The sequence below is a fragment of the Gouania willdenowi genome, chromosome 7 (assembly GCF_900634775.1).
Source record: "Gouania willdenowi chromosome 7, fGouWil2.1, whole genome shotgun sequence".
NCBI lineage: Eukaryota > Metazoa > Chordata > Actinopteri > Blenniiformes > Gobiesocidae > Gouania > Gouania willdenowi.
The window spans coordinates 133,581-142,866 of record NC_041050.1 but is presented as its reverse complement, the minus strand read 5'-3'; the positions used below and the strand labels follow the sequence as shown (position 1 = coordinate 142,866).

Here is a 9,286-nt window from a genome sequence, read left to right as displayed (position 1 = left end):
GTTCTGAGTTGTTGTTGTTGTCATTTTCTCTTGGTGGTCTGGATTTGCCTACCCAACCCTAGTGGTCACGGTACATCACTGTGTATCAGTCCCTGCTAAAGGCTGATAATAAGAATGTTTCTCTAACCTCTGAAACATTTTAAAGCTTTATTATCACGTACCATGGGTGCTATCAGCTAAGGTCCCGCCCACTTACAGCCCTGAGACCCTGCTCATTATTACAAGTCCTAATGAATCCTCTGAGTTTGGCTGTTTTCACATTAATGAGACCTTCGTCCTCTCAAACATTTCATTATTAAACATGTCTATGATCTGATTCTATTAGTTTGAGTTTGTTCTAAAACTTTCTGTTAATGATGTCACACCAACTCTTCTTCAGCTCAAAGCTCAGCAATCATTAAATCATAGTCCTCACTGCCCTGGGACCTGTTGCCATGGAAACCAAACAGCTAACTGTCTTTTTCCATGGTTGACTGTTACCATGGTGATAATTTAATGAACAGTCCAATCAGTGAAGTTGTTCGTAGTCCAGTTACAGTATCTATCCTGTCCCAGCAAACAGAAAGCAGCTTTATTTTTATTAAAAACATTTATTCTGGTGACGAGTCAAAGTTAATAATCTTTTATCAACAGTAAATAAATGATATAATAACTATAATCATCAGACGTAGTAATGTATTACTTTTCCATGTCAGTAGGTGGCAGTAGTGAGCTGTAAAGTGTTAAAATGTAATAACACTGTAATAAGAGTTTTTATGACATGGCCACAACAGCAACATATTCAGCACAATAAAAACAGATAAAAACAGTTATTGTGGAGCAGATGAAGGTGTTTGTAAAGGTTTTTCTGAGCCAGAAGAACTTTGTGTGGCAGTAGTGGAATCTTTAATGATCACAGAGCAGTGGTGCAGGTCAGAAAGAGGTGAAACTATAATTACAATAACATTCTGAAATATGTCATGTTATGACGGACCTGTATCACCATGGTGATGAACCTCTGTGAACATCTGTATCAGGTCATAATGCATCGCTACTCATGATGTCAATGACCTTGGTCTGAATCTCTATTTACTGTGTATGTGTTGATACTGTATGTGTTCACTGCCTTTAAAGCACAATAATCATAATAAAGTAAAAATAAAGAAGTGGTGACAAACACGCACAGGAAAATAAAAACAATGAAGGTCAGTCCTTTTTTATAGAAAAATGACTTTGATGTAATGTCTTTAAATAAACAATAAATGAGTCCTTTTTTAATGAATTTGTCTTGCTTTTAAATAGCATTACTGTTTGTAAGATTAAAATAACCTGTTTTACTTCACAATAAACAAACAAATAATGTTCTATAGGGGAACGTTGTGCTATTACTACTTTATTTTGTCTAAAGCTATATTTCTGTTTATTCATGATCCATAGTGGTGGTTCCCATGGGTTATGGCTGTGTTCCACATCCTTCCACGATTAGCAGTTAACTCAAAATCTTAATTTCTCTATGTGAGCATGGAGAGCGTGCACGTGTAGCTCTTCTCTCTGTAATCCTACAGATGGATAAACAACCACATTACCTGTGGGTCAACAGCTAATGGATCAGGATCAATAGCAGAGATGTACCGTGACCACTAGGGTTGGGTAGGCAGGTCGCCACGCTGGATCAATTCACTAATGCACTGTGAACGTACGTATAGCATTTAGCATAGCACGGTTACGTCCAAAGGCAGCGTAGAGAGCTGCCTTTGGACGTAAATGGTTTTCATCTTGGGGAACTGACTGAGCATGTGCAAACACATAAAAACACGCTATGGGAACAGAGGCGGAGCAGCAACGTGCTTTTGGGAGGTGGTGTGGCCTCCTCCTGGCTCCTCCTCCTGACTTACAGCGGAGTGAGACTGTGCAGCGTCTCTGCCGTACCAGGAAATAGTGATGTTTAGTCATTTGGGCTATGAAAAGCACAAAATGTAAGTAATATTTATTTGTATAGCACCTTCCATAGACAAAAAGCCACGAAGTGCTTCACAATAGTTTAAAATAAAAATACACTAAAATACACAGTTTAGAATCAAAATGTAGCAGGGGTGTGAGGCTGGATCAGATGTAAGGAGGAGTCTGACCCTGAAAGGCTCTAAACCAGGGGTGTCAAACTCATTTTCACCGAGGGCCACATCAGCATAATGGCTGTCCTCAAAGGGCCAGATGTCACATAGAAATGTAACAAAATGTAACCGAATGTAAGGTAAAATAAATGTAACTACTCCTTAATGTTAAATAACTTATTACTTATTCAAGTTACAAGCATTACAGTTGCACAGAAAATATATGTTTGCTTGTTGCTCTGTTAAAACATAAATCCTTTTAATTTGTCAGGTTATGAAACCTGATAACTGATAACTCCATCAATCAAGGATCAAACTATCCAAGTGAATAAAAAAAAATAACAAACAAGTTATGACATTAACTTTATTCAAAACGTTTTTGTCAAAGTTAAAATGGGCTTAATTACTGCAAAATCAAAAATTGTGAGCTGCTAAGAACATGTATGACAGATGTAGCATAAAAAAAAGAGGCTGCACACAGCCTTGCATCCAACTGATGGTTTGATTACAATAATTTGTCTGCATACATACATAAAAAACTGCAAACACCAAATAATTGCAACAGCAGCTACACATATAAATAATATGGAATCAACTAAAAAATAACAAAATAAAGGTTGACTCAGTTCACAACTATATTGGTCAAGTTTTTAGGTTAGTTTTTGATGAGGAGATGCTGCCTGTCCTTGAACACACCAGGTGGATCCACCATTGATCATGTTCTGAAAATAAACACAAAACAAAATGCAAACACAATCATTAAATTGCACACAGAGTTTAACTATTCTTCTTCTTGGTTGAATTACATTTTATTATATTCCAATTAAGTTTTTTTTTTTTTTTTTAAATGCTTACCTGTGTGTTTTCTGACCATGTCTGACACCGTTTTCCCGTTACCAGTGTTTCAATGTCTGGTTTTAGGTCCTGTGCTGAGGCAATCAGTGGAACAGCATGGAGGTTGTCATCAGTGAGGCGTGATCTGTGCTTGTTTTTGTTCAGATTCATTATTGAAAAGATCTGTTCGCACAGATAGGTGCTCCCACACATGGACAGAACACGGGCAGCATGAAGTTGAAGCTGCTGCATCAGACCAGGGGGCAGCAGACGGTAAAAGTCTTGGATTGCAGCATCCTGGAACTTTGCTCTCAGGCCACTGTCGCTTTGAAGCTCAATTAACTCCATCTGAAGGTGTTGGGGTGCAGTGCAGTCGTCGGTGGTGAAAGGATTGGCAAAGATGGCAAAGCCAGGCTGCTGTGCTCTGAAGTCGGAGAAGCGCAGATCAAACTCAGTCTTTAACCTGCTCAGTTTGGGAGCCAACTGAGCACATGAAAATGTCCCGGGAAATGAGGCTGACATGCTCTGACAGACAGGAAAGTGAGCAAGATTGTCCTGTTTCACTTGGCACATCCATAGGTCCAGTTTACGCTGAAAAGCAGTGATCGTGTCGGACATCTGCGTGATGACTTGTTTGCGTCCCTGCAGCTTCTGATTCAGTTGGGCGAGATGCTCGGTTATGTCACACAACACAGCAAAGTCACACAGCCACTTTGGTTCTGACAGTTCAGACAAGGGTTTTCCTTTACTCTGCATAAAAACAGCAATGTCTTCCCTGAGCTCCAAAAATCTTTTGAGGACTTTGCTCCTACTCAGCCACCGCACTTCTGTATGGTACGGCACATCCCCGTGCTCCGAGCCCATCTCCTGTAAAAACAGCTTTTTTAATTGCATTAAATCTAAATTTTTAAAAGCCTGATGATCTAGCCTGCAAGCGACTGCCAGCACCACTCTTTACTGACGCACTAGCCCAACTGTAGGCCTGGGCCGCCTTGGGCCTCTGGGGTGGTCTTGGCCGGGATGGCTGGGGTGGGTTGCCGGGGTGTCTTGTTGCCTCGGCACGGGTGTGCATTCCTTCTGGGTGTTCACGAGGTCCCGGGGCTGTTTGATTTGGCACTGTTGCCCCTTGCATACGCATCTGGTTGGTCTCTGGGGCTGGGGCCCTGCGTGCTCCCCTGCCGCTCCTTCCTCCTGCTCCCTGTCCCCCTGTCTCGTCCTCCCCCCCTCCTCCTCCTTTGCTCTTGCGCCCGCCATCCTGTTGGGTTGGGTGTGGGGGGCTCCCGTTGGTCTGGGGCACTGGTAGGGGGGCTGTGGCTCCCGCCTGGGGGGCGGGCTGTGCCGTGCCGGGTGGGTTGGCTGGGGGGTGGTCGCGTTGGGGGGCCTGGGGTGGTGGGGTCCTTGGCTCCGGTCCGGGGGGATCCGGGGTGGGGGTAGCTTTGGGGGTGGCTGCTGCCCGGGGTCGGCGATTGCCTCCTGGGTCGCTGGGTGGCGGGGTGTGGCTGTGGGTTGCTCCGTCGGCCCTTGCGGGTCCTCGGCTTGGCTCCCTAGGGCGCGCCCTTGCCAGGATGTCGCTTGCGCAACGAGCCAGGCGGGGCCCCCTCCGGGGCTTTTGTTTGGCCGCAATGGTTGGGGTGTGGCCGTTACGGCTAGGGGTGTGGGGTGGGGGGTGCTATGGGGCCTCCCCGGTGGGTGTGCGGGGGCGCGGCGCGTGGCTCTTGGCCTGGTGGATCCGCGTCGGGATTGGCTGGTCTGCTGGCTGGGTGCACCGGGCGCCGTGGGCGCCATTCCGGGGCGGGGGCGTCCCGGGGGTGGATCCGTGGTCTGGGTGTCCGGGGGCGTGCTCTCCTGTTATCTGCCCGGGGACCGGCCGCGGCGCGTGGCGGCGCCGCGCAGCCTTGGGCGGGGCGGGGCTGGTGGCCTGGGGCCCGCTCGCGTCGGGGGGGTGTCTCGTGCCGGTGCGTGGGTCGTCGGGGATCGCCTCCGTGGGGGGGGGGGGGGGGGGGGCTCTACTGGCGCCGTTGGTGTGGGATGGCGGTACCGGGCTGGGGGTGCTTCGGTACTCGGGCTTGCCGGTCCGTGGCTGGCGGGGTGGCCCTGCTTGGCGGTAGATGGTGTCCTCTTTCGTCGGGGGGCCGGGGCCGCCTCCCGGTGGAGAGTGTTATATCGTGGCGCCGGGTGGGCCTGTGCTGGCCCTGGTGCGGGCACGGGCCTCCCCCCTGCTCGGCCGCCCTCCTTGGCGGCGGGGGGGGGGGTCGCTCTGGGCCGGCGTGCGGCGGGGGTCGCCCCCTGGAGCACCGGGGGATGGGGTTGGTGCCTGGCTGCGCCCGGGGGTGGGGGGTGCCGCCGTGCTCCGCGGGGCCGTTGCGGTCTGGGGGGGTGCCGTGGGGGGGGTCTCCGGCTTTGCTGCTCCGGGGCCCGCAGTGCCGCTTGCCCGTCTGCACCATCTACCCTCTCGCGTGGCCCGCCATGCGGACGGGCCCGGCTCGCACCAGACAGGCCTCCTACATGTACACTTCACCTCACTCCCAGCTGGTCTGGCTCACTCACATAATGCACCACACACCCATACCCAACCCTTGGGGGGCTGGATGGTGGGACTGGGGGTGGAGGGGGCCGCCACCTGTGTCACTATGTAGTGGCGTGGGGGTGGCACTCCCACCTCTAGTTACCATACTAATCCCTCCAATTTTAATCGCACTTCAACATGCCACCCCCCGGAGGGTGTACTCACCTACACCCTCCGGCCTATTACACCACATACACATATATCCACAGAGGCAGGATGGGGAGCACCGCTCCCCTCCTTCCCCCTTCTTTTAATTACACCCCATACATTCACTAAACACACATTCACACAGGGGATAGGGAAGTGCCTCTCCATTGGGGAATGGAGAGGCACCATAACAGGGTGGTGGGTTGGTTCACATATTTGGGCCTCTCCGGTGGGGGCCTGGCTCCTCTGTTGGTGGCTGGGCCACTGCTTAGAGTAAAAATACATCAGGATGGTGCGGTCGGGCGTGGCGGTGGGTCTCGGGGGGGCTTTGCTGGGGTCTCTCCTTGCGGGGTCTTTCCGGGCGGTGTCGGCCTGGTGGGGCGCGGGGGTGCTTCCTCCCCTTGGGTGTGGCTGGGTGCTTGTTTCGTCTCCTGGTGGCCTTGGGGGCGGGCCCCGCGGTGTGCGGGCCCGGGGCGGCCTGCCTCGCCGGTTTGGGGGGTGGGTGTGCTGGGGGTGTGCTGGTGTCCTCGCCGGGGTTGGGGCGGGGTTGCTTGGCGCCTCGGGGTGATGCTGTTTACTGGGGGGCGGCGCTAGCTGTTCCGGTGGTGGAGGTTGCTGTCGGCCGCCTGGTGGGTCTATCCTGCCGTTTGCGGACTGGTGGGTGGGTCCGGGGCATCTTTGGCTGGGGGCTGCTGTCCCGCACTTGATGTGTGCCATTGGGGTGCCTCCGTCCCCGCGGTGGGGATCGCCGGTTGCTCGCGGGCCGGCGGGGGGCGCTGCTCCGTGGCTGGCGCTGTCCGGGGGGCGGCGGGCCCTGGGCTGCTGGCCGTGGGCTGTCCGGGGCTGTGCGGTCCTGCTGGGCCGTGGCCGGGTCCCGGGCGGGGGTGGGGGATGCGTCCCGGGGGGCTTGGCCCGGGGGCTTGCCCTTGGGGGGTCCTGGTCCCGGGGGGTGCTCCTGGGGCCCGGGGTGCTTGGCCTGCTGGCCGGGCCGGTCCTGGCGGGGGTCTTTCGGGGCGGGTGGCGCGTGCCGCGCCCTTGCGTACCTACTGGTACGGCCCCTGCTTGGGCAGTGCCCCGTGAGGTAGGGTGTCGGGGGCCGGAATAGGGGGCCACATCCCGGCGGGGCGGTCTGGCTTGGCCCTTGGAGGGGGCCCTGGCTTTAAAAAAAAAAAAAAAACTGAAGCTCGTGGCGCGGGCGGCATCAGTGAAGGGTGATCTGGGGCGCCGTGGGGGGCTAGGTTGGGGTGCCTGGGGGCCGGCGGGGAGACTCCCAGCGGCCCCCTGGTGCCTTATGCGGCTTGGGGTGTGGTCGTCCTCCCTGGGCGGGCTGCTCCTGGTGCTGCATCCGTTCCGGGTCCTTCTGGCCTGGGGTCGGGCCCCTGCTGGCTCTGGGCTCGCCGGCGGGTGCCCACTGGCTGCCTGTTCGGCGCGGTTCTGGTCGTCCGCTGGGGCCTCGGGCAGGGAGTTCTCTGGGCCCTCCCCTCGGGGGGTTGGGCGCGGGGGTGGGGTGGGGGGGTCGATGGGGTGGGGGGTCTGGGGGTTGGGGGTGGGATCGGTGGCGTGGTGCGCTGGGTCCTTGGCTCCTTGGGGCTTTCTCGGGTGTGTATGGGGGGGCGATGGCTGCCTCTCGGCTTGGGATCTTGGGGGCGTTCGGGGGACTGCTTGGCCGTGGGGTGGTCGCCGGGGGCCCTTAGGCTGCCTGCTCTTGCTGCTGGCCTGACTGCTTCTTCGGGCCCGGGGGCGGCTCTTGGGTTTTGCAGTAGCGGTTCTTGGAAATACATTTGTCATGGATGCACTGGCCTTGGGCTGTGGGATAACACTCATACTGGGCTCAACCTTAGACACGTTGTTCCCAAATACCTGTTTTATGGAATTTCCACTCACCTCTTCCTCTGTTCACAGCCACCACCATTATTCCTAAACCACATACTGGTCACCAAACTGGCTTGACAACACAACAATAAACACAATATACACAACCACAATTTCACATCGCATCACTTAAAACTATTCCCCACCCATTCCATATCCTATCTTGTATCCCTCTTCCCTGTTAACTTCCCCACCCCCCTCCAACCCCTCACCTTGGTGTAACACTGCCCTCTCTTTTTTACATCCTCCCTTTAATAAAGTATTTCTTACCCTTCCCTAGGGAGGGCTGGTGACGGTCACAATTATGCAATGAAATAAATAAATTTATTTCATTGCAATAATAAAATATGCATTGCTGTCAAAAGATTGCACTTCTTGTAGTGTTAACCTTCGACAGCATGTGCAGACAAGGTAAAAAAAAAAAAAAAAACAGCTGGAACTGACGGTGATTCAGGCCACGCGCCCGAATGAAGTTCACTGTTTTCATGACCGTGGTCACTGTCATTCATCCCCAGCACCTTCCCACACAAAGCTTCTTGATGGATAATGCAATGATATGTTATCAGAGGCATTTTACAGTTCATTTTTTGCATTTTCCCCTTCATTAGTCCAACCAAGCCCACTTTTCCTCCACACATTGCCGGTGCACCGTCTGTAGTTAATCCCACCAAGTTTTCCCAGGGCAATGCATTTTTACTTATGGACTTCTCCACCACATCAAAAATGTCCTGTCCCGTCGTGGTCCCATGCATTGCAGCTACAGCCAACAGCTCCTCAGTGACAGAGAGATCCAACTTCACGCCTCTAATAAAAATTGATAACTGCGCTGTATCCGTGTTATCTGTGCTTTCATCAACAGATAATAAAAAAGCTGTGTAGCTGCGTGTCTCCTCAGCCAGCTGCGTTGCAAGGTTTTCTGCTAGTTCCGTAACTCGGTCCGCGATAGTGTTTCTTGATAAACTGACATTTTTAAAAGTCTGTATCTGGTCGGGACACACCTGCTCACAGACCTTCAGCATGTACTGCTTCAAAAACGCTCCCTCTGAAAAAGACTTGGAAGCTTGGGTGATTTCTTCAGCCACAATAAAGCGAGCTTTCACTGCCGCATTGTTTTTGGCTGTGGATTTTGTGAATACACTCTGCTGCGACCGCAGTTTGCCTTTTAATTCTTGGGCAAGTTGTTGCTTTTCTTGAAGGCTAGCTTTGGCGAACTTAGCTCCATGTTTGGTGTCAAAATGCCGGCGTAGATTGTACTCTTTGACAACCGACACCGCCTCTTAACACAAAACACATACTGGTCTTTCTCCTTGAAGCACAAACAAGTATTCGCCTTCCCATCTTTCTTGAAACAGTCTTCTATCTCCATCAACTTTTCTCTTCCTGGACATTTTGGATTCATTATTTAACTCTCAATTCCACTTGTTGGCATTGACGTGAAAACACTGCCGTGTAGTGGCGGGGAGCCGTGACCGCGCGGGTATCACAGTCGACAGGCATTGTGGGAAATGTAGTTTTTGGTCATAGCACGCTTTTGACCTATTTTTTTAGACACTCAGACCTTTTATGCTCTCGCGGGCCACATAAAATGACGTGGTGGGCCACATTTGGCCCGCGGGCCTTGAGTTTGACACATATGCTCTAAACGCTAGAACCAGAATTTTTAAATGTATCCTATAAGTCACTGGCAGCCAGTGGAGTTCTTTTAGAACAGGAGATCTGTGAGTCCTCCTATTAGTACGGGTCAGGATTCTCGCTGCACAGTTTTGTACTTGTTGCA

General features: G+C 52.3%; 1 pseudogene; it reads right to left on the bottom strand.

Moving 5' to 3' along the window:
• Positions 1–1,490: 1,490 nt before the first annotated feature.
• Positions 1,491–8,897, bottom strand: LOC114466492 (general transcription factor II-I repeat domain-containing protein 2B-like; annotated as a pseudogene).
• Positions 8,898–9,286: the final 389 nt, after the last annotated feature.